The sequence below is a fragment of the Mirounga angustirostris genome, unplaced genomic scaffold (genome assembly GCF_029215605.1).
Source record: "Mirounga angustirostris isolate CCGP_5_RB_7025 unplaced genomic scaffold, mMirAng1.0.hap1 SCAF_5, whole genome shotgun sequence".
Taxonomy (NCBI): domain Eukaryota; kingdom Metazoa; phylum Chordata; class Mammalia; order Carnivora; family Phocidae; genus Mirounga; species Mirounga angustirostris.
This window is the reverse complement of record NW_026991713.1, coordinates 102,680,981-102,704,098: the sequence shown is the minus strand read 5'-3', so window position 1 is coordinate 102,704,098 and position 23,118 is coordinate 102,680,981. Positions and strand designations below refer to the sequence as shown.

Sequence of the window (23,118 nt, the reverse complement as noted above, 5' to 3'; positions counted from 1 at the left end):
CAAGGTGCCTGAGTTCCTGTCTTCTGTAAAGTGTAAGGCACTGTACAAGGTGGGGGCTGTTACATTTACTCAAGACAACTGGTACTAAAACACTCCATCGCTGCCCTCCAACAGCTGATAGTTCACAAATAAAGGAGATGTATGTGGGACATTTCAGAGTTCCTTTATCATTTGAGCAATGCGTTTTGCAAGGTAAGCATGCTCGTCTTGGGGACAGAATCACTGGAAAGTGAGTAGCCTCTTTATAAACTCCCCTTCGGAAGAGCCTTCCAGAGTTGGCTAAACTAAGCTAATACTCCAAATAAGTTCTTGCTCCCTACCGCCTCCCTTAGATCCACTCTCCGCCCTCCCCACCCTACTCTGTGCCCTGGAAGGCTGATGCCTACAGACTGCATCTCCAGGCGCTCCCGCCCTCTGGCTTCAGGCTGGTTTGACCAATGAGAAGCACCAGCAGGACACTGGAGTATATGGAAAAAGAGCAGCCACGGGGTCTTCTTTCCACGCCCACCTGATGCGGTGCCATTGTCCCGGCGGTGGCCATGTCCTTGCATGACCATGGTTTCCAGCTCATGGTCCGTCCTCCCAGCTCCAGCACTCACTGGGCTCTGAGAGCGCCACTGCCTCCCCTTGGACCCAGCTCCCCTCCACTGCTAGCTCCGGGCACCTCAAGAGCCCCGCTGGTTCCCTTGCCCTCCGTGGAAATGCCCTTCCATCAGGTCTTCTCAAAGGAACCGTCAGTGTAGAATTCCATCTCCGATGGTGATGCAGCCGGACACTTGATACCCATTCTTTATATTTAGCCAAGGAAGATATATAGAGAAAACACAAAGCTTCCATGGTTAGTTGATTCCTTGCCTCCAGGAGTGGTTTTATCCTAAATAGGCAATCACCCTTCTCATTTTTCAAACTCTCCACAGGACAACATATTTCTATTGTCTAGAGGACAGCAGGTGATGCTAAATCCAGAACGCAGGGGCTCAGAATTCCTCCACCCTCAACCTTGGTCAGGTACTTTACTCTCATTCCCATCAACAAATAGGAGACAGCTTTTCAAACCAAAGCGGGCCCATCTCCTTAAGCACACATGTGGATAGTAGAATTGAGGCAGGTTTCAGCGAGTTGATGTCTCTCAGCCAGCCTATAAATCAAGCACTAATCCCCATTACTCCTCCTGGCTCCAGGATTAGTATTCCCTCCCGGCCTCCATGGAATGTCTTTTGCATATTGAAGTCCTTTTGCTCATTGCTCACCCTTCCCTGAGTAGATGCGGAGGCATTTTGTAACTGTCAGTGTTTTGACAAAGTATCAGTATTTAATCATATGCCCATTACACCCTCCCCACCAGCACACGTGGGCTTGCTGGTGCCTGCTGCCAGGGCAGGACCTCGGGCAGGGAACAGGCAAGTTCTGGAGACCCCGGGCCCCCGCAGGGGGTTAGGGGTGAGCTGAGAAGGCAGGGCCCTCCCTCTTACAAGACCATTTGCCCAGAAGCGCATTTGCCTTCACTTCCACTTCAGGAAAGGAATGCTCGGCCCGAGCGAATAGAACAGAGATTAACTAGGACAGAAAAGACCATCTTGTTCTTTCCCTTGCCTCTTCTGGAACTAAATCATCTTTGGCAGATGGTGTTTCTAGCCACGGTCTCCCTAGGAAACCTACCCCGGTGCCTAGCAACCTTCAGCCCTCGGGAGTCCTTGTGGTCTCTAGCTTAATGCCCAGGATGCTCCCGGCCTCAGGCATCCATACTCCTCTTTCCACCAGACCTTGCTGGAAGAGGTCCTTGGAGGAACCCTCCCAAGAGTGTGGATGCCAAAGTCTGGTGATTCCCTCCCTAGGAGCCCCTGGCCATCGCTCCAATGAATATGTGGCCTCCCGCCCCTTCCCACACTCCCCCAGCTCCCCAGCCCCCCAGGCTGCCCATAAGCATTTCCTTTGCAGCCACCTCCAAACTTCCCTTTCTTAAAAAGAAACAATTTTCCGAAGCCCTGGGAGTTAATCCATGAAATCCTCTGGAACAAAAGCAGCTGGCTTGGGCCCTAGATAAGTCGATCAACAAACATGCCAGAGCCCTGCATGGTTCAAAGTGTTCTTTGTTCCAGCCACTGAGCATGGATCTGCCCGGATCCTGCCAGTGACCCTTGGCTTCTCCAAATCTCACCTCTCGGGCTCCTGGCCCCACTCCTGCCCATACCCTTGAAAGCTAGACTCCCTTCAGAGGGACAAGGCATCATTTGCCCTCAGAGTCTCTCCCTCTTTCAGAAGCTACCTGATTAAAACTTTTTGGAGCAAGTCAAGGTTCAGCACCGAATGAAAACAAACTGGTCCCTTGCAAAAGGCACAGGCCGTGTAGTATAAATGGAGGCCCCATATGGTTGTTATTCTGGAAGAGAATCAAAGCCCCTCAAAACCTGTTTCTCAGATGACACCAGGGGCAATAAAGAAAGAAAGAAAAGACCCCAAAAACAAAACAAAACCAAACCCACTCTTCATTTTACATGCAATCGATCCTGAACGGTGTCAGATGTTTGGCGAGTGCTCTGAGACCGAAAGAACAGTCAGAGAAACAGGGCCGGCAAGACCAGCCAGATGCCAAGATTTCCCAAGAATCACTGGCCCGGGGGGGTGGGGGGGGTGGGATACCACTCCCAGAAGTGCCACACGGAAGAAATTCCAGCGTACTGCACTCCTTGCTTACTGCCCTGGGCAGTATGAGACATTCCAGTCCCACCCCCCACCCCCGCCTCGGAAAGGGCAGGAACACAGAGCAGGCTGCCCAGCCAGAGCTCAAGATCCTACGGAGGGAAATAGTTTCCATAACCTGGACGCTTTCAAGCTGGAACTAGCCCCTTCAGCTTCTTTCCCTCTCTGAGCCTCAGTTGCGCATCTGTGAAGTGGGCACTATAACACATAGTTTTGTGGCATGGCATGAGGGAAATACATTTTTGAGGATGGAATATGGTGCATCCAGTTGGGTGTCCAGTTGTTTCCTCCCTGCCCAGTCCTGCCCACACCCTACTGCCAAACTTCCCAGGAAGTGCTAGCAAGTACTGTACAATGGGGCTTATCTCACCATTCCTCACTGTGTGACTTTGGGCACATCACTCAGCCTCTCTGGGCCTCATTCTATTCACCTTTAAAATGGGGATAATAACCCTATGGTACCTCATAGGTTTGGTGTAGGGGTTAAAGGAGAGTATGAGTCAGACCCCTAGTCTCCCTTTAGTTGTGAACATTTCTTGACCACCTATCATGTGTGTGCCCAGCCAGCACTGTGCTGGGCTTCAGGAAGAACCCAATTCAATAAATAATAGATGCACCTGTTATTATTATCAGAAACCAGTCACAGTTTTATTGTCCTTCAGTGTACAGACGGGTAAAGAGAAACTCAGAACAGCTAAGTACATTCCACCAGGTCACACATCAAGATTCGAACCCATGCCTGCCTTGCTCCATACGTGACACTGTTCGATATGTGAGCACCCTCTAAGTCTCGAAGTCTGAGCACTTTCACTTTATATCCCCAGATTCTTACAGCATTCCTGGAAGTGGGAGGACCTTACTATGATCTCCTGTCTGCTTACAGGGAAACTGAGGCCCAAGGTCACTCACCCAGCATGCCGGAGCCAGGTCTGTTTTCACTGAACTAGGACCATACCAGCTACTGCTTCTCTTGGAACCCAGTGTGGCTTCCCAGCTCCCGGGGCCATAAAGGGAGAAGGGGCACAAACGCACCAGGCCAGCCCTGGCAGCGCCAACTTTGAGAGTCACACGGTCCATCTCACAGGTGAGAGGGACACCGCAGAAGGAGCGTGAGAGGTGTCGGTGGCCCCCCGGTGCCACCCTGGATCAATCTGCACAGCTTAATTACTTTCAGGACCTGGCCAGTTGCTAGTGCATCCAACTTGGAGCTGTATGCAGGATAACAAGGCCATATGCTCCTGACGTCCACCCTCCCAACACAGTCTCAAACACTGAACTAGCTCGGAGGTAGAGGAAGGGAAAAAGTGAGGCAGCTTTGCGGAAAACAGGGGCTTTGGGGCTGGGAGAAGTGCTAATGACACGCACATGGTGATCCACACACTTGCCTCTTCCTCCTTGGCAGCCTGTGTTTTCTGAGCTCTTTGATAGTGGGATAGGAGAATTGCTACTCTGTGTCCACAGAGCCCAAGGATGAGGCATTTATCTCATCAGATTGTTGAGATACAGTGTGGGTGTTTTGATGTCATTACTGCAAGGATAGCAGTGTGCAGTGGAGGGGAGCAGAGATACCGAGATAAGTAACACAGGATCCTTTAAAAAGACACTGGGAACAAGAAGACTATCAGCAGTGTGTCTGAGCCAGAAGGGACCCCTGGGATTGCGAGCCAACCCAGCACCCCCGTTCGTACGTTTGTAGGAGACAGAGGCCACAGGGAGTGAGGGAACTTGTCAGGTTCACCGTGCGAGACGGGGAGAGCCTAGGCATTCCCTCTCATTTCCAGGCTCATTCCACTGCACCAGAGGCTTGAGCTCTGGAATCTCCAACGGAGGAAAGAGGAAGGTAGAGAAGCACGCCTCCCTCTGAGTTTATAGGCAAGATAGTCCCCTGGGGGATGCTAGTCAGCAACCACAGAATGTAAAAGGTTTGAATACCTGTAAAGAAGGGACAGGAGGAGGAGAAGAATGTGATAGGGATACAGGAGTCCCTGATTCTCGCTCACATTCAACCTCCCCCACTGCCCAGCAGGAAGCTGAGGAGGGCACAAAGCAAGACCCAGGGGGCATCATCTTCCTTCCTTGCCTTGAAAGAAAGCATCAAGCACCTGTGGGTTCAGGGGGGTCTGGGCCTAGGATTTTCCCATGAAACAGGAGTAGAACAAATGTTTAGTTGGCTGGCTCCAGCTCTGTAAGTTCAGAGCCACTGACGGGAGGGCAGAGGGCCAGGCACTCTTCACCTAGAGAGTGGACAATCATGGTCACCAGCCGTTCCCTCCTGAAGCCTGTGTGAAAGTCAGCGTCACTCTGCCCACTTCCAGAAGGGCCAAGGGCCTCCCACCAGGCCAGCAAAGATGCTGATCTTCAAACTCACTGTCCTGGAATCCCTGGTATTGTTGCTTAATTCACCAGGTCACTTGAGGGTAGGAATGACCTCAGCTCATCAGGCAGGCATCCTGGAGCTGATATTTAAGGAGAAATTCAGAGGCTTAAGAAGTAGTCAAGAAAAAGGCAGCTCAGACAATTGGAAGGAGAGAGGGATTTGCAGAGAACAAAAGAGACCAACATGTGGGTTTGGGCAGGCCAGAGGAAACAGCTCTGGGATGGGGTAGGAGGTGGATGCCGACAGATGAAGAACACAACATTGGTGCAGAGCTAACTTTCTGCCCCACTGCAGACATGGGGAATGGCAAAGCCAAAAGGGGTACCATCAATTTTAAGAAAAATCTTTCTTGAGGAAGTACTGACTGCCAAGGAATCCATGTCTCATCCGATGGGATGGCCGGATTGCCAAAAGGGCTGGGTGACCTCAGGGCTGCCAATTATCCCCTAAACCCTAATCTGGCAGTGAAAGCCCATGTGGAGGAGGGTCGGGGAACAGGAAGAACTATGAGCACACAGCGCATTTGGGAAGGTGCTCTCTGCCTGGCACAGATGCAAGGGTTAAGTGATTTACCCTAGGTCATAAAGCTTCTAATTTGGACAAGTCATGTGATCTCTCTGGAGCTCAGTTCCCTCATCTGTAAGGAGAGAGGGTTGGACAGGATGCTCTTTTTTGTCAATTCTGACATTCTGCAGGTTTAATCAAGGACTTCTGATCTGCCAATTCCATCTCTCTGGACAACTGCAGTCATCTGAAGACAGTCCCAGGAGAACCACAGTGCCAGAGGACTGGTCTGGGAAAGGTAGAGCCTGGACCCTCCCCAGAAGCCCCCCCGCCCCCCGGAGGCCTCCCGGAGGCAGCCCCTATCTTAGGAGACACCATGATACACTCTGTGTCCATTCCAATCCCATCAGGGCCTCGCCCTTCCTGCCCACTCCCTGGAAGTCAGCCCTGTTTGAAGGAAGGCTTGCAACGCAATGACCTATAAGGCTCTAAGTGTTCTTCCCTTATTCCTCATGGACCTCATCTCAAAGAGCTCACTGTGCTCCAGCCACACCTGCCTCCTCCCTGTTCCTCAAGCATTGTCTCAGCATTGGGCCTTTGCACCTGCTGTTCCCTGTGCCCTTGAATGCCCTTTCCCCAGATATCTATAGGACTCACTTCCTTATCCCCTCCAGGTCTTGCCTCACATGTCATCTTCTCAATGAGACCTTCCCTGACCTGTCCACTTAAAATTGTAATCCCATCCTGCCACGCTGTCTCCTTCCCTGCATTAATTCCCTCTCTGTATCTAATAAGATATATTTTACTCTTTTTTCCTTTATTTTCTCCTATTCTTTATTTTCCTCCTCCCATGAAAGAGTAAACTCCCTGAAGGCAGGGAGTTTTGCCCGTTTTATTCACTCACATAACAAGAGATGTATCTAGAACATGCCTGACACATAACAGGCACTCAATCAATATTTGCTGAGTGAATGTAGCCCCTACCCTGTTGGTACCCAGAGAATCCTTAAAAAGCAGGGGCCAGAAGCCACTTCCCAGATCTGCCATGGGTTTCTGCTCTATATGCTGTCATTCTTTCCGGCTCCCACTAGCTTTCTGGACTCTTACCACTTGTCCCACATTTTAGATACGCTCATCCCTATCCTGAGCCCATGGAGCATCCCTGTGGTCATCTCCCTTCCCGGACTCTGCCATCCACAGAAGCCGATCTGCTATGACAATGGGCACCAGCTCCCTGCCCTTCCTCCTCAACCTATGGCTGTGCATACCCCCGGGCTGGTGCCCGAGACTCAGGTGTTGGCCCCAAGAAAGACCGCTATTGCGATGGCCAAGTCTGAGCCCTCCTCTGATTGGTCAGTGTTCCTTTATTCTTTCCCTTGGTGGCAGATGAGGGAGGAAACAGATTGGGGACTCAAAACACACCAGGTGTTTAATAGATGGCTAAGTGAAAAGGGTTTCCAAATTACATGCCGACACAGCAGCTTGCTACAGCATTCAGCCCACTGCTTGCATTATGGCTTTTGGACTGAAAGAAAGGCCAAGGGAAAGGCGGTTGGGAGTGCCAGCTGATTGTCACGTGGTGTGCGAGTCTCCCACTGGGAGGACGGTCATGGGCTCTGGGCCCGCCTCTCCAGGGTGACTGACCATCCACTAGGTTGAGCTGAGCAGCTTGTTTCCACAACTGTGAGTCCTGAAAGCACAGCAGTGGGCCCCTGGGCAGGCCTCTGCCGGTCCTGCCCGTCACCTCCTTACCTAACTCTGCTCTAAGGCAGAACACTTGGGGTCTGGTCCTGGCCCTGGCTCTGACTTGCCTTGGGACCAGACTGACGTGGGGATGCCGAGAAGACGAACAAGATGATGGCGAGGCGAGTGTGCTTTGCTTCCTAGGAGGAAAGGCCTCTCTGTGACGCCCACGTAACACCATCTCCATATTAGTACATGTGCACAGTCCTGGCACTGCAGCCTGGAACACATCCAGGCCCTCTCAGGGCCCTCACCGGCCAGACGAGATGTCACAGGACTGCTCTGGCGCAGCCGCAGACGTACCTGTTGGGTCTGTGGGCCGTGCACACAGGAAGCAGGAAGCAAAGCCTCACTTTCTTCTAGTGCTCTGCCCCAGTATGCGTAGAAACTGTCTCTATGCTGTTCCCTAGCTAATGGTGATGTTTACAACTATAGTTTACTATTTAGTGCTTACCATGTGCAAAGCACTATACTAAACCCTTGTCATGATTTTTTTTAACCCAATGGTTCTCGAAGTGTATCACAGGGAACCCAGAAGGGTGGCTAAGACCCTTTCAGTGTGTCTGTGAGCTCAAAACTATTTTCATAATAATTCTAAGATGTTATTTCCCTTTTGCACTTTAATAGTCTCACAATGGAGTTTTCCAGAGACTCCATAACTACACAACACATGATGTTGCATCATATTGAGTGACAAAGCAGATCTAGAATCTGTCTTCTCTTAAGGCAGACATTAAAGAAACTCTTTAAAAGGTAAAGCAATAAAATTCCTCTTAGTAAATTTTTTGCTTTAGAAAAGAATTATTTTTCATTAAAAAGATGTTAACATGTAATAAGGTTTTTTGGATGAATTAAGTTTGAATTTCTAATATAGTAAACACAACAGCTATAAGCCCACATAAATAAAAATTCTTTGGGGTCCTAAACAATTGTTGGGAGTATAAAGGGGTCCTGAGACCAAAAAGGCTGAGAACTGCTGCTCTAACTCATTCAATTCTCAAAACAATCCTACAAGGTATGTGTTATTATCCCCATTTTAGGAATGAGAACGTCAAGACTGAAAGAGGCAAGGGCTTGTCTAGGATCCCACAGCTAAAGAGTGGTCGGAACACAACTCTAACAGGTGCCTCTATCAGACCAAAGTGCCCAGCACAGCAGGAGTCTGTGATCTCACTGAGAAGCAGGCAGCCTGCTCTCCTCTGGGCTGACTGAGCTGGCTGGACCAATGTTCCCGACGTGGCTGCTTTCTTCAGGACACGAGTGTGCAACCTGGGGACACCAGCTGGGAAAGAGGAGTTCTCAAAGTATGACATCAAAGCACAAGAAAGCAGGAATTGAGCTTACAGTGCTGTTTACCTATGCTTTTTCCACTCATTTTTTTAGAGCATAAATTGGCTAATTTTTAATAATAACATTTTTTTAAAGTACAACTCTTGGGGCGCCTGGGTGGCTCAGCATCTGCCCAGGGTCCTGGGATCGAGTCCCGAATCGGGCTCACTGCTCAGCCAGGAGCCTGCTTCTCCCTCTCCCACTCCCCCTGCTTGTGTTCCCTCTCTCACTGTGTCTCTCTCTGTCAAATAAATAAATAAAAATCTAAAAAATAAAAATAATTAATTAATTAGGGGCACCTGGGTGGCTCAGTCGTTAAGCATCTGCCTTCAGCTCAGATCATGATCCCAGGGTCCTGGGATCCAGCCCCGCGTCTGGCTCCCAGCTCAGCGGGAAGCCTGCTTCCCCTTCTCCCACTCCCCCTGCTTGTGTTCCTGCTCTCGCTATCTCTCCCTCTGTCAAATAAATAAAATCTTAAAAAAATAAAGTACAACTCTTGCTCTAGTTATACAAAGAAAGTTACACACCTAGATCTGAGACAGTTCTTAATCCAACACTGCCACACAGAAGACAGGCTTCCCAACCACTTCCTGCTGTCAAGAGACCCTCAGAAATTTGGTCCTGCTCTTGGCTCTCATTGGAACACTTCAGAGCAACTTATTTCTGGTCTTTAACCACTAACTCATGAAGGGTTTTTGTTTGTTTTTTGTTTTTGTTTTGTTTTGTTTTTTGTTTTCGTTTGTTTCTTTTTTGGTTTGTTTGTTTTAGGACAAAGACATTAATTTTCCTCATTAGCATTTTTAATTCCTTCAGAGATGTTTTAACTACTTAGTTCCTATCCAAATGAAGAAGTGGCTTCCAGGTGATGTTGTTTTAAGCCAAATGGTCACAGACTTAAGCCTGTAGAAAAACCTGGTGTGTTCACTGAAACACAAATTTTTGGGTCCCAAGGTTGGGGGCAGGGGGAGTTCCCATTCTGTCAACTGGGGCAAGGCCCAAGAATCTGCATTTCTAGTAGGTTCCTAGGTGATTTTTGATGTTAGTTCAAGATCTAATTTTGAGGGCGCCTGGGTGGCTCAGATGGTTAAGCGTCTGCCTTCGGCTCAGGTCATGATCCCAGGGTCCTGGGATCGAGTCCCACATCGGGCTCCCTGCTCCTTGGGAACCTGCTTCTCCCTCTGCCTCTCTCTCTGTCTCTCATGAATAAATAAATAAAATCTTTAAAAAAAAAAAAAAGATCTAATTTTGAGCTTTAAACTACCTTTCCTTGCATCTCCATGGTCCTGAATTTTTTTTCCTTCCATACAGAAAAGAAAAAACAAGAATGTGAAGGAAACATTGAGCTGATTTCCCCAGGCCCATGTAAAACACCTCCAGTTAGGAAAAGCCACTGTTAGTAATCATGCTCACTCACGAGTCTAATTTCACCTCCTCCACTGACTTATGGAATTTAAAAGCATATACAAGTTAATTTATATTAAATTCATAACATTACTTTATTAATCCAGCTCTCAAATCTACTTTTTAAAAAGGCTTTTTGCCTCTTGTCCTCTTCTGAAAACTTAAAAATTCATTTTAATGGAACAAAATTAACCAGAACATGATCAAAAATATGACTTCCTTTTAATTAGATGATGCTCTTGCATCTATAATAACAAGTAGGATAGAAAATAATCAAGTCTCTTAAAATATGAGTCATGTGAAATTGGGAGGGAAGTGATTATAAAGTGGTAATGGGCCTTTTGGACAAGGCGGCATCATGGAGGGAAAGAGTTTTAGAGGTGGGCACCCAATTCTAGTGATCACACTGAGCAGGACTCAGAAAAATCTATTTTTATGGACCTCAGTTTCACATATGTAAGATTAAGATAATAAAGTCTTCCTAAAAAGATTGTTATGATATAATTAAAATTACTTGTTTTATCCCACATCGTTTTTAAAAAGGGACTTAAGAGATTTTTAATCTCACATTAAAAAAAAAAACACAAAAATGACAATTATCAAACATTAATAAGTAAATTTTTTAAGTATACCAGCCAAAAGCATAGTACAATTACTCTGACTAATCATAAATGCTGGCCTAAGTTTCCCGGCAGCTAATCTAAAGAAGGAAAGTATTATATAACTCTCATATCTCATTAATTGAGAGGTCGATGGCTCAAAGCAATTAAATGAGATAATGTATATAAAAACTTTTAGTACATAACCAGAAATAAGATGTCATTATTAAGGTTCAAGGCAGAGGTGAGAAATGGGAGCTTACTCTTAGTTGGGGTAGGGCAAACCCAAAACACATCAGGTAATAGCATTGAAGGCAAACCCTGCCCACATCTTTTCTCTCTTTCCTTTGGCTTGATTCTCAAAGAAATCTCTGCCTCCTGTGGACTGGGAATGCATTTACTGAAGGCAGGTCTAGGGTTCTCTCAGGAGGAAGCTAAGAGTATGTTAATTGAACCATATGAAAATGCCATCTTTGTAGGGCAAAAAATATCAAATATAAGTGATTTCAGATGGTTTAGCCTAAGAGGAAGACCAAATGAAGTACAGGAAGAGGAGAAATGAGGGGGGAAGAGGGGACAGGTGTAAAGAATATACAACTTCAAGGCCTTCTTTGCAGTTCTGATGAGTATAAAAGAAGTCCAAAGATTGGAGAGGTGTAACTAGCTGAGCACCTCACTGCCCAAGAGCCCGGAGGAGGAGAGATCAGGGACAATGGTTGAAGAGTTTTGGAGGAAGGAACTGTGCTCAGGAACATGCTAGGGTAGAGCTGGCTTGTTCACCAGACCTAGTTCCCTCTCCCCTGGGTACTCAGGGTGACTACCTTTCCCAGCCTCCTTTTCAGACAGATGTGGCCCCATGACTGACCTCTGGCCAGTGGAACATCCATGGAAGTGACAGTTACCACTTGCAGGCCCAGCCCCTCAGAGCCACCATGATCCTCTCTGCTCACGCCTCTGGTTGGCTGGCTGCTGGATGTCCACTCTGAGGAAGCCACTCCCTGAAGATGGCCAAGCCTTGATCACTCAGTAAATAAGGAGCAGAGCCACCTCGAGCCCCTGACTGGACTTACATGAGTGATGAATAAGCTTCTGTGTTAAGCCCCTGTGATTTCACAGTTCAACTGTTACTCAGCTAATGTAACAAAGGAATGGGTGGACAAACTGATGTTCTTGTGCCCAAAGAAAACAGAACTGAACTAAATGGGGGAAAAATCTGTTCGGTATTGAAAAAGATAGTGTTCTGGTTCCCAAACCTGAGAACACCTCAGAATCACTGGTGGAGTTTTCCATCAATACAGATTCCCTTACACCTGCATCTCTTGGATTTACCCAGGATACTTTTTCAACTTCTTTAATAGGTTAGGACTCTGGTCATCAGACTGGAATCAGAGGCTGTCAGTCAGGAAAGGAAGTGGCTGCAACTACGTTCCCCCATCAACGTCTTCATTTCTGCATGCCTGGGAACTTCGTCTGCCCCCTCTTGGCCCCTCATCTTCTCCTCATCTCTAACTGGGTAACTGGTGTGTTTTATCAGCGCAAGAACCCTGTAAGCTCTTCAGGGACCAGTTTCAGAACAGCATGAAGCTAGGCAGGTAATAAAAGTTCAATCAACACTTTAGTTCAATTGATGTGAGCAGTTATTTTCCATATGACCAGAACGTGGGGTTGGGGGGAGGACTTCTAGCAACCTAGATACAGGAGACTAGACTTGGCAAAACCATTCCAAGTGTAAATATAATTCATTTTTAAGATACTGGTGTGCTCAAGTCACTGATCACTTTTCGCTTTGACAGCGAAGACGATCAGTTATCAAACTTTAACACGCACAAGAATGAACTATGAAGCCTATTAAAAATGTAAGTTCCTGGGATCAACCCCCCATATTCTGATCGAGTAGTTCTGGGGTGGGATCCAGGAATCTGCATTTATGACTGTCCTCCTCCCGCCCCCCCCAAAACAATTCCTATGCAAGTGGCAGAGAGCAGTGGGTGTGATTGTTAACATCTGTGAGGTGAGGCCAAGGTCAGGTCTATCTTGTTTAATACTACATCCACAGGGCCTAGCATACGGCTCCAGGCACAGTAAAGCCATTAACTATCTGTTGAATGAGGACACTCATCTGGCAGATTTATCCTAAAAATGCCCTTCCTCGAAGAAAGGAAGTGAACTAGGTGACCTCTCTGGTTCTCTGAAGGCCACAGCTCACTATCACACACTTAGTAAACTGGGAGGTGCCCCTCCCCTCTGCCTCAGACCCATCTGCTCCGAGTTCTAATTGAGGAGGCCGACCTTCTCTGATTGGCACTTCCCTCTTGTTCAGCCAGAAACCATCTGTACCCACCACCTCCTGACAGCTCAGACATCCCTTCCTCTCTGCTGGTGCCGACAGGCAAGGGCATTCAGAAGTAGGCCTGGACCCGGAGGGAGAGCCTGCCTCCCACACCCCGGCATGACCCAGGACCGTGTGCGAGCCCCGCACAGGTTCTCAGAGCCCCCTGCACCTGCAGAATGATGCTTGCCTCACAACCAGGCTTTGTTTCTGTAGCAGAACGGTGAGCACTCGGTTCTGTGATCTCACCCACTCTCAGTACCTCAGTAAAACCAGTAGGTAGCAAGCATCTCTATTGTCGTTTTACAGATGGCAAAGAGAGGAAATATGACTTGCCCAAGGTCACACAGCAGGTCAGCTGTGAAGCCGGGGAGGGCATCCAAGCTCTCTGCATCTGGAGCAACTACTTTCCCACAGCCAAAGTGCCTTTAAGCCTATGGGGAGTCATGGCTGCTTTAATTCAAGGCTCTTGCTGCTGAGTTTTGCATCAAAGCATATGTTCTTCAGGAAAGTATCAAGCTAAGCTTTGTCTCTTCATTTAAAAGACCTTTGGAATGAGTCTCAGAGAGCCCATTCCTCAATCACCAGCCAGTGTGAAAAGAGGAGAGAGGGATAATGCAAGATCTTTCTGTTGATGGTGGAAATGAACCCACAGTCCTCAAGATGGGGGGTGGGCCATATCAGAATCTCCTGAGGAACTTTTCTGACAGGTGTCTTCTCCCTTCCCCAGAGATTTTGATGAGCCAACAAAGCTGACTTCAACCGTGACTCCACAACAGCCCTGACGCCAAATAACAAAATGGAGCACTTGGATTGGATTTTTCCTTTTCCCTCATCCTCTGAGGTAGATGTTAACAGTCAAGCGGAGAACAGGTGAGCCGTAGGAGAAGCCCTGACCCTGAACAATCTTTAGCATGGCGTGGGGGCCAGGTTACAGCAGCATGGGTGGAAAGACACAAGAGCAATGGGGAGCTATTCATTCTTGAAGCTGCCTGGCTCAGCCCCCCACACCTCCATTCCTTACGACTAGAAAACTCAGGGGCACAGAGTACACATCCAGAGCTAAAACAAAAAAGGAGCAAACCCCTGTGTAAGAAAGAAAGCAGAAGGGCTGCTCTTGATAATCAGGGGGTACAGAGATAAATAAGACGCAGGCCCTGTCCTCAAGAAGCTTCCCGAGCGACAGAGTTCTGGGTTGCTTTAAGACTCTCTTCTGTGTTGTTATTCTCCTCCCTGCCAGCCTGTGAGCAACCGTCCAGTGGTTCCACTGGTTCTGGAACACATACAATAAAGTTCCAGAAAAATGAGATGATTTTGCATCCCAAGTTGTGGGAGAGAAAGCTATACATTAATGTAGGATACCTCCAGCAACTTTTCCCAGAACTTGTCAGTCTTTGCTCTAACTAAACAAGGCACAGCCAAACTTAGGAGTGCCCAGATAAGGTCAGTCCACAGATACCTGAAGGTTCATGACTGCATGTTTACTGGCCAAACTCCTTGAGACGCATCCCTCTTCTCTGGATGCCCTGGATGCTCCTTCTCCCTCTTGGCGTGCATCTCTCTGTTGGTTTTGAGGTTCTTTCTCTCAAACAGTCCCCTAAGCCAGGTGTATGGAATATGAGGTTTTCTCATCATTTGTTAAGCTTATAAATCACTCTCAATGAGACAGAAGAAATGGCCTTCAATTGTTAACAAGATAGGCATGTTCTGGACATCAGAAGGAACTTTCTGACAGCAACCACTATTTAACTGGGACGGAGGCCACCAAGGAGGGGCAGGCATTTATTGATGACCTAGTATGTGTGAGTGTGTGCTATTTCATTTACTCCTCCATGCCCTCCTCTCAGGCGAGGACCATCATTTCAGAGATAAAGAGGAAAATTCTAACATTGCTATGGCAGACATTCTCAAAAACAGGAGCCATAGACTTAGGTTCTTATGAATTCTAAATAGTTCTCTGGAGGGAGAAAAGGGTCCACAGATGTTATCTTGCCTCCATTATATCCAGAGCTGTTCAGAGAGCCTTCTATAATCAGTGATCAAGGAGGAGTTCTGGGGCTTTGGGCGGTGTCCAAAAACTAATTGTCCTTTCTTCCCTCTTACAAGTTCAGAACCAATTAAGAAATAAGATATAGGAGACACACAGACTGAAATTGAGCTAAAAGCTTCATTACGAACAAATTCTAAATTGGAGAATGTGGCTTAGATGGGTGGTTACGAAGGGCTGCCTAATATTTCACTCAGAGTTAACACTACTCACCCAACCAAAAAGTGGGACCATTGTAGGATTTCCCCACAGGGCCAGAGCCAGCCCCAGCAACTTGGTGACCTCTTCTTTGGGGACAAGTAGATTCAAAAGAGAGTCCCAGAAGGGGCTAAGCCAACTCACGAATCATATAAGTTACGTCACTTCCCCTGGGGTCAAGGGCATGAGGAGATAGGGAGAAGTGGGAAGGGTTCCTCCCACACCTTCCGCTCTAGGGATGTGGCATACAAATGCTCTCCTCCCTGCCCATGGTAACAGAAAGAGTAGAGAATAAAGTAAGTGGTACTCCTCTATGGGAGGATAGGGGGTGGGTACATCATCCAAGTTTGCAAGTTAGTTTGAATGTACAGGGAGGAAAAAAAGTAGTGTAATCTAAGCTAAGGGACATCCTCTAATTGATGACCCAGAAGGCCTCGGAAGGACCCCAAAAGATCTTGGGAGATAAAAAATAAGTGGGAAGGATTAGAAGCTTGGAAAGAAGACAGAAGGGGCTTGACTCCCAAGTCTGTATATAAAACATACAGCTGTCCATGTACAAATACCTTGATCCAATCTGGCATTTGCTCTCAGTGGAACTGAATAATCTCCTGGACAAAGCAAGCCTCTACCACCTACAGAGACAGCCTTGACATTCAAAGCTCGTCACTCTTGTCCCTGCTTCCTGATGGACAAGAAAGGCTGTTTGTCAGGACAAGCCATGAATTATGGCAAAAGCCTTCAACCCTGCTTCATGGCTTCCCAGCCTCAGCTCTCAGCTTTCTGGTTTTCTCTGTCTTGCCCCCCGCCCCTCACCTCCCACTCAGCACTCTGCCCTCCCCTCCCTCTTGCATCCTGTTTCCAGATTATCCTGGAGACCCAAATGTTTGTGTATAATATCAGAGCTGATGATTTGAAGAGGCCCTTGACTGTGGCCAGATCACAGAGGCCACTCTGAATAAACCAGCCCTTTTTTGGACTTTCTTTTTTAGGCAGACCGAATATTTACACACTGGGAGCAGGCCCCATAAGAGCTCCCCAGCAGATAATACATTCATGCAAGCAGCCGTCTCTGGTGCAAAAAAATCATTATTAATTGGGGTTATAGCACTCATTTTAACTGCAGCAGGAGCTGAGCTCACTCAATTTAGTGGTGTGCAGACTTTTCCTGAACTCCAGTGGATACTTCACAAATAACAATAAAAATTTTAATGGCAGGACAAACATGGAATAGGCTACACAGCTTCACTCATTAAACAACCTCCATCCACCGTGCTCGAGGATTCAAGCTGTTTTATGTGGTGGGCCCCTTTGCCTCAGCCTGCTGCAGATGAGAGAATAAATTTTCATGGTGTGTGGAGTTGCAGTAAGAAACAGGTTTCATTAGCCCTGTTTAAGAGATGCAGAAACCAAAGGCCAGGGAAAGGAAGTGATTTAGGGTCAATCTGAGGGGGTGCCAGGAGTCCGCTCTAAGCCCCACCTCTCAGCCTGGCCCTTATTCTGTTCTGATTCCCGAATTGTTTTCACTTCATGGAGGCTAGGAAGATTCCATTCTCTGCAGAGCTGCAGGGCAGCTGTTTCTGATTATTTGTCCAAGAGAGACACAAAACCAAAACGGTATTTCGGTTATAAAGCAATTTCTTGTTCTACCCACCAGAAGGTATGGATATATATTCACAGGGGACTGAGGCTGAGTTTGGTTACACTTGTAACGGCGATGTCTAGAAGGACTTCGCCGAGCCAGAAAAGTCAGTGACGGGGAACTCAAGGGCTGTGGCAGGTCCCTTTGGGTCAACAGGACAGCCAGGACATCTGGCTGCTTCCCGGTGGCCTTGCTGAACTACCTCAACCTCCCTGCTTTGGAAAGCTCTGCTGGAAATCTGCAGGAATGGCTTCTCTCCTTCTAGCACCTGTTTCTCATGAGGAAGGTTTTGGCATGGTTCATCTGAGCCATTTCATACCATCTCACTTGAAAGCTACGTGTTGCTCTGACCAGCCGTCCACTGTCCACTCCTAGGCTGAAGTGCAGGCCCTAAGAAACAGGTCAAATGTATCACATTTTCTGCTGGTGACTTGACCTCCCTTTGCCCTTCATCCCCATGGCCCTGTCATGACTGTAAACGTGCTCCATTTCTTCCTGTGCTCTTCAGAAGCTTTCAGGAATGGTTTTCTCCTCCCCAGATATTGATGAGGCAGAAATTACATGATCAAGGAGGATTCACAGACACACACACACACACACACACACACACACACACATCAAACTCAGGGCTTTCCAAAGTGACAGGACTATTCTACAGAAGGGCTGAGCTGTGTCAGAACAAACTGTCCCTCCTTCTGCTTCACATCAGAAGTTGTAAGTACGGTTCATAGTAGACCAAGGTGACCTTGGTGGGTGGGATAGATTCTTTTCCAACAAATACACAAGGACAGAAAAGCCAGCCTAGACGGGTCAGGCAGAAGACACCATCAAGACCAAAGATTACAAATTAGTTATTTTTCTGGGTAGCTTCTTTTCATCTCCACTGAGAGCAGAACAAACTCCTAAAGCACATAGAATTTCCATTACAGCCTAAGAAGAAGTATCGGAAACAAGTCATTAGACAGTGGAATGAGTGCCCGGGGGTACGGTGTTGGCACCACCACAGTGATCAAGCCAGGAGGCCAGCTGCGGGGAGGGAGAACAACCGGACCAGGCTGAAGACCAGGACCCCATGTCTGACTCAGCCATTTAACACACGGCCTTGGGTAAGGGGTCAGTCTCTCAGCTTAACTAATGGGCACACCACCCACATACCTTGTCCCTTGCCATGAGGATCAAGTGAGTTAATGGATGTAAACGTGCTCAGTGAACCACCCAGAGATCAGTTATCATCAGCCACATCCATGGTCCTGACTAAAGGTCTGGGGATGGAGAGGGTCTTGGACTGTGCCTTCCCAGACTCCATATTCTGTGCATAAGCAGGGAAGTTTCCAGCAGGGTAATAAGCCAAGCCCTCTCAATTCCAGCAGTCAGGGAGGTGAACAACCCAGAGCTAAAGAAGTCCCACATGGATAGCTCAGTGCTGGGAGCTGGGCAGGTGGGGGCAGGAAACATGCATTCAGCAGGCAACCCTGCAGCCAGGCTCTGTGTGATGAGCTGTCAGGGCCTGCAGGGGAAGAGTGGAAACAGGGATGGACAGACACAGCCCTGTCCTCGAGGAATCACAGGGAAGGCAAGGCAGGTGTCTCTGGTTCAGAGCCACCACCAGAGTGAGCCCTGAACTAGACTTCAGGCCTGGCCCCACCTTGGGCAGGTCACTTGAGTGCTCTGAACCCCAGATCCTCGACAATAAGGGAATGATTATAACCTATGTGTACCAGACGCACGGGAGAGCCTAATGACCCCAAACTGTAAAGGGATAATAGTAGTGACAACAGCAAACACTCTTCTAGCGTTTACTCTGCCAGGCACTGTCGAAACGTTTTACAACCAGAGGTCAGAAAACTTCTTCTATACAGGGCCAGGCAGTGAATATTTTAGGATTTGTAGGCCAGACGGGCTCTGTCACAACTACTCATGTCTGCTGTTGTAGCAGAAAAGCAGCCACACATAATACGTGAATGAGTGAGCATGGCTGTGTGCCACCAAAACCTTATTTACAAAAACAGGTGGTGTTTGGGCTTGTGGGCCATCGTATGCCAACTCCTGCTTCCCATGTATTCACGCCCTGTCACCTACAAGGTATATATCACTGTATACTCATTTTGCAGATGAGAAGGGTGAGGCCCAGAGATGTCAGGTAACTTGTTCAAGATCGTACAGCTGGTAAGTGAGAGCTGGGATTCAAACCAAGGCAAGCTGGTTCCAGAGTCTGTGTTCCTCACCTCTCTGCTGAGAGCCTCCTCAGTGTACTTGTAAGCAGAGTGAGTCCTAAACACAATGGAGATGCCAGTCACATGTGACAATAGTAAGAACACCCCAAATTGACTGAGGGCCTATTATATGCCAGGCACTGTGCCAGGTGCATCCCACAAGGGATCCTCGCAGCAGCCCTGTGAAACCCATGCTATCATGACCCTCATGTTACAGATGGAGAAACTGAGGTCAAGAGTTGACATGATTTGTTCAAGGTCCCAAAGCTGCCACACATCAGAGCTGTAACCGAGCCTATGGCTGTCAACTCTGAGGCCAGCCCCCGCCACCACCTCCATCCTGGGGGGCACCATAGCTGGGAGGCCGTGTCTGTCCCCTTCTTTGGTTCACTTTCGAAAGTGGAGTTGGATATTGTTCTCTGCAAGAGTTTATACCCACTGAGGCTTTGGAGTAAGCATGAATATCTATGCATGGACCTGGAGGTCCTCACACCTGCCTAACCCAAGACAGAAAGGAAGACGTGCTTTTGTTCCCCGTTGTCGCCATCCCCTCTCCAGCATCATCTCTTGCTTGTCCTGGATGTCACTTAGCAACACATCATCTGTCAGTTTCTATGGCACCATGAGCTTAACATCTCATTTCCAGTTTGCTAATAAAACCATGGGAAAATGGAACACAGGAATGGGCCCCAGCTCCTTCATAATGGAAAGAGATGTTCCCTTGGGTCCTTGGCCCTGCTGTAGAGGAATGTTTCTTGGAAGGACATCATGGACATTCCCAGCATTCCAACTCTGGCCTCCAAACTCATCTGCTCCTCTCCTTAGCTGGTCAGGAGTTAAGTAGGGAAGAGACACTGCTCACTGGGTTGTGTCTGTAAAGAAGAGTCCATCCGCCGGGAAGGAGAAGTTAAGTGTTATGGACCGAATGTTTGTGTCGCCCCCACCCCTCCGGAAGGAGGAGGTGGAAGTGGAAGTGGAAGCCCTAATCCCAATGTGATGGTATTTGGAGGTGGGACTCTAGAAGGGAATTAGGTTTAGATGAGGTCATGAGAGTAACCCATGGTGGGATTAGTGACCTTATAAGTAGAAGAAGAGACATGAGAGCTTTCTCTCTCTCCCCACACACACACACCAGGAAAGGCCATGTGGGCACACCATGAGAAGGAAACTCTCTACAATCCAGGGATCCAACCCTCACCAGGAACCAAATCTGCCAGCACCTTGATCTTGGACTTCCAGCTTCCAGAACTATAAGAAATAAATGTCTGTTGTTTAAGGCACCCAGTCTGTGGTACTTTGCTACAGCATATGACGCTAAGACATTAGGAAAATATGCTGTATAAACAGAGCACAGAAGAACTGTTTCTTCGTTACTTTACAAGGAGCCAACCCTCTCAGGTTAGTTGAGTTGTTGTGGTGTTATCTCTCCCTCAACAAAAAGAAACACACACACATACACACACACACAGAATTAATGAGTTTTTAAAAAGGTCCGAGTAAACAAAGGCACCCAATAACCCAGCTCAGCTTTAGAAATAACTTTTTTTTGAGGATGGGAGAGGAAAGAAGAGTTGGTTATTTTCCTGGTCTACAAAGGTTCTCAACCATCTGTGCACCCTCTGCAGTGGCCACAGCACTGTTTCTCTTTTCCCCACGTTGTGTTTTGCTTTTCTCCTAAAATTCAAGTTGGCTTCCTCTCCCCCGGGGAACAAAGAGAAGGAGCAGCAGGTGAAATGAGGGCAAGTGGAAGCAACAGAGAATTTGACGAGGAAGGACAAAGAGGCTTGGCAAGACTTTGGGGTTTAAGAAGAAAAAAGAACGAGCTAAGGTTAAAGACTTAAAAAGTTTCAGCAAAGATTCTTTTGTCCCTTTGCAAAATCTTGCCATCACAGTCCACAGGGAACCGAGGAAGAACCAGGAAATTGGATCCCACTTTGGCCCCTCACCAGAAGGATGAGGAAGCCCAGAGCTCAGTCCCAGGGACAACGTGGCCGCTGAGAGGATGATGTCTGCAGTCCATCCCCGTGTGGCACTGCTGTGCTTCCTCCCACCCCAGAAATCCCCGAGGGATCTCCCAACAAAGGTTATATCTCACCTTGGCACATGCGAATTTAGCTAATTAAACCCACCCAGAATATGGAGTCCAAGGACAAGGGAGCATCGGACTTATGGGAAAAAACAGACCCTACATAGCTGACAAGGCAGAGGGGGGTGCAGGGACTCCAAGAGTGACCTCCTGGGAAAATGCAAGGGTATTCCAACCTCCATCAAGTGTGCCATGACCATGGAAAGAAAGCAAGGTTCTAAAAGGCCACCCCCACCACCCGGCATATTTTTAAGAAAAGCCTAAGATTCGTTTCTGAAATAATCAGGGTGAAAATTGCAAAAGACAAAACAATGATTTAAAGGAAGCTGCAGATTTTTCGAAGTCAAAGGATTAAAGAAAGGAAATTGATGTAGCCTTTCTTAATTTATCATCTTAGCTTTCCTCAATTCTGAGTGAACTTAGTTCTACCTCTCAGGGAGTTATTCCAGGACACATGACACACCGGCAGTAGGTGAGCTGATGGGAGAAGAGCAGCCTGGGAGTGGATGGGAGAGGTGGAAACAGGGATGTAGCTTCCATGCACCAAGGCTGTCACCTAAGAGAACTTGTCTCCTTGAAGATATCAACTTACATTTCTTTTTTTTTTTTCATTAAAAAATATATTTATTGAAAACAAATTAGATAAAGGATAAAATTATCTAATTTGCTCCATGCTTTCTAAACCTAGCCTTCCAAACTTAGTAGCTAAGCATCCTTAAGTTCTGTATATCCTGGCTCATCACCAACCCCAACCCTAACTCCAAAACCTACCCTGGCCCCAGGAAGGGAGTTATATTAAAAGATAGATGAAAGATGTCCCCTGGCTTTCAACTTACATTTCTTATGGATTGGGTCACCAACTTCAGGACTTCATGTTCTGCCCCTGCCCGCACATTCATCTAATGTGCCTTGGTCACCACCTGCCTTCACACACCCCCTTCCACCACCATCAGATTCTCCAGGGCAAGAACAGAGAGCTCACTGAAATTGTTAGAGCCACGGGGTCACTCCATACCCAGGATGCAGCACTGATTTTTAAAAAGTTTCATTACTGGGATATGTGGAAGAACAGGTTAGGGCAGAGGGTAGCAATTAAAAATATGGGAGCCATGCTGGCTGGGTCCTCATCACAGCCCTTACCCTCACAACACATGGGACCTGGGGCAATTAATCTAACCTCTTCTCTGTGCCTCAGTCTCCTCATCTAGAAAATGGGGATAATGATAGTATCTATCTCATAGCAAGGTTGTGAATTAAGTAACTGAAGTATTATGAATAGTGGCGATTCCATAGGAAGTATACTATGTGAGTGTTGGCGGTTACCCAAATATGTTTCAGGAAAGGAAACATGGCTTCCGGGACAAGGGAAGCCTGGGGTTTAGGATCTAACTCATTCTGGGAGCTACCATCCAAAAAGTCTCAGCAAAGCACTATATTCAGCAGACTATTTCTTGGCTCAGAATTCTGCCTTAGCTTCCATGGCTACAGAACTGGGTCCATCCTCCTCTGCTGAGCCATCAATGCCTGCAGAATCTGCCCCTTCCTGCCTAGCCCTGCTCATCACATGTCAACACATTTGTGCCATAAATCATATGAACAGTCACTCTAAGTAGGTTAAATAAAGACTATACCTACTCTCGTGTCAGTTGAGGTCACTTGCCCCCATGTGAGTTAGGTCAAGTTTTTTGCCAAATGGACAATGATTGAAACTTCCATTTTTCAGAGATGTTCATATTTCAGAACTACAGAGAAAGGGCTATGGATCTATACTAGGCACTATAGGACTTAACACAAAATAAAAATAAAAATAAACAGTGAAACTGCTACCTTTAGGAGACACAGTGAGAAGCGTGTAAGCTCCGACATTAGACCACCCCCTATGAGCCTCAGCTACCTGACACGGACAGGTTTATCCAGCGCCCAGCCAATTCCTGGCCAAGGATTCTGTAAGGA

The 23,118-nt window shown here is 47.5% G+C and overlaps 1 protein-coding gene across 12 annotated transcripts in view; it reads right to left on the bottom strand.

The window, feature by feature from the left end:
• The window catches only part of CACNA1C (calcium voltage-gated channel subunit alpha1 C), a 653,963-nt gene that overhangs the window by 441,524 nt on the left and 189,321 nt on the right, over nucleotides 1-23,118 (bottom strand). The gene's annotated exons all lie outside the window — the stretch shown is intronic.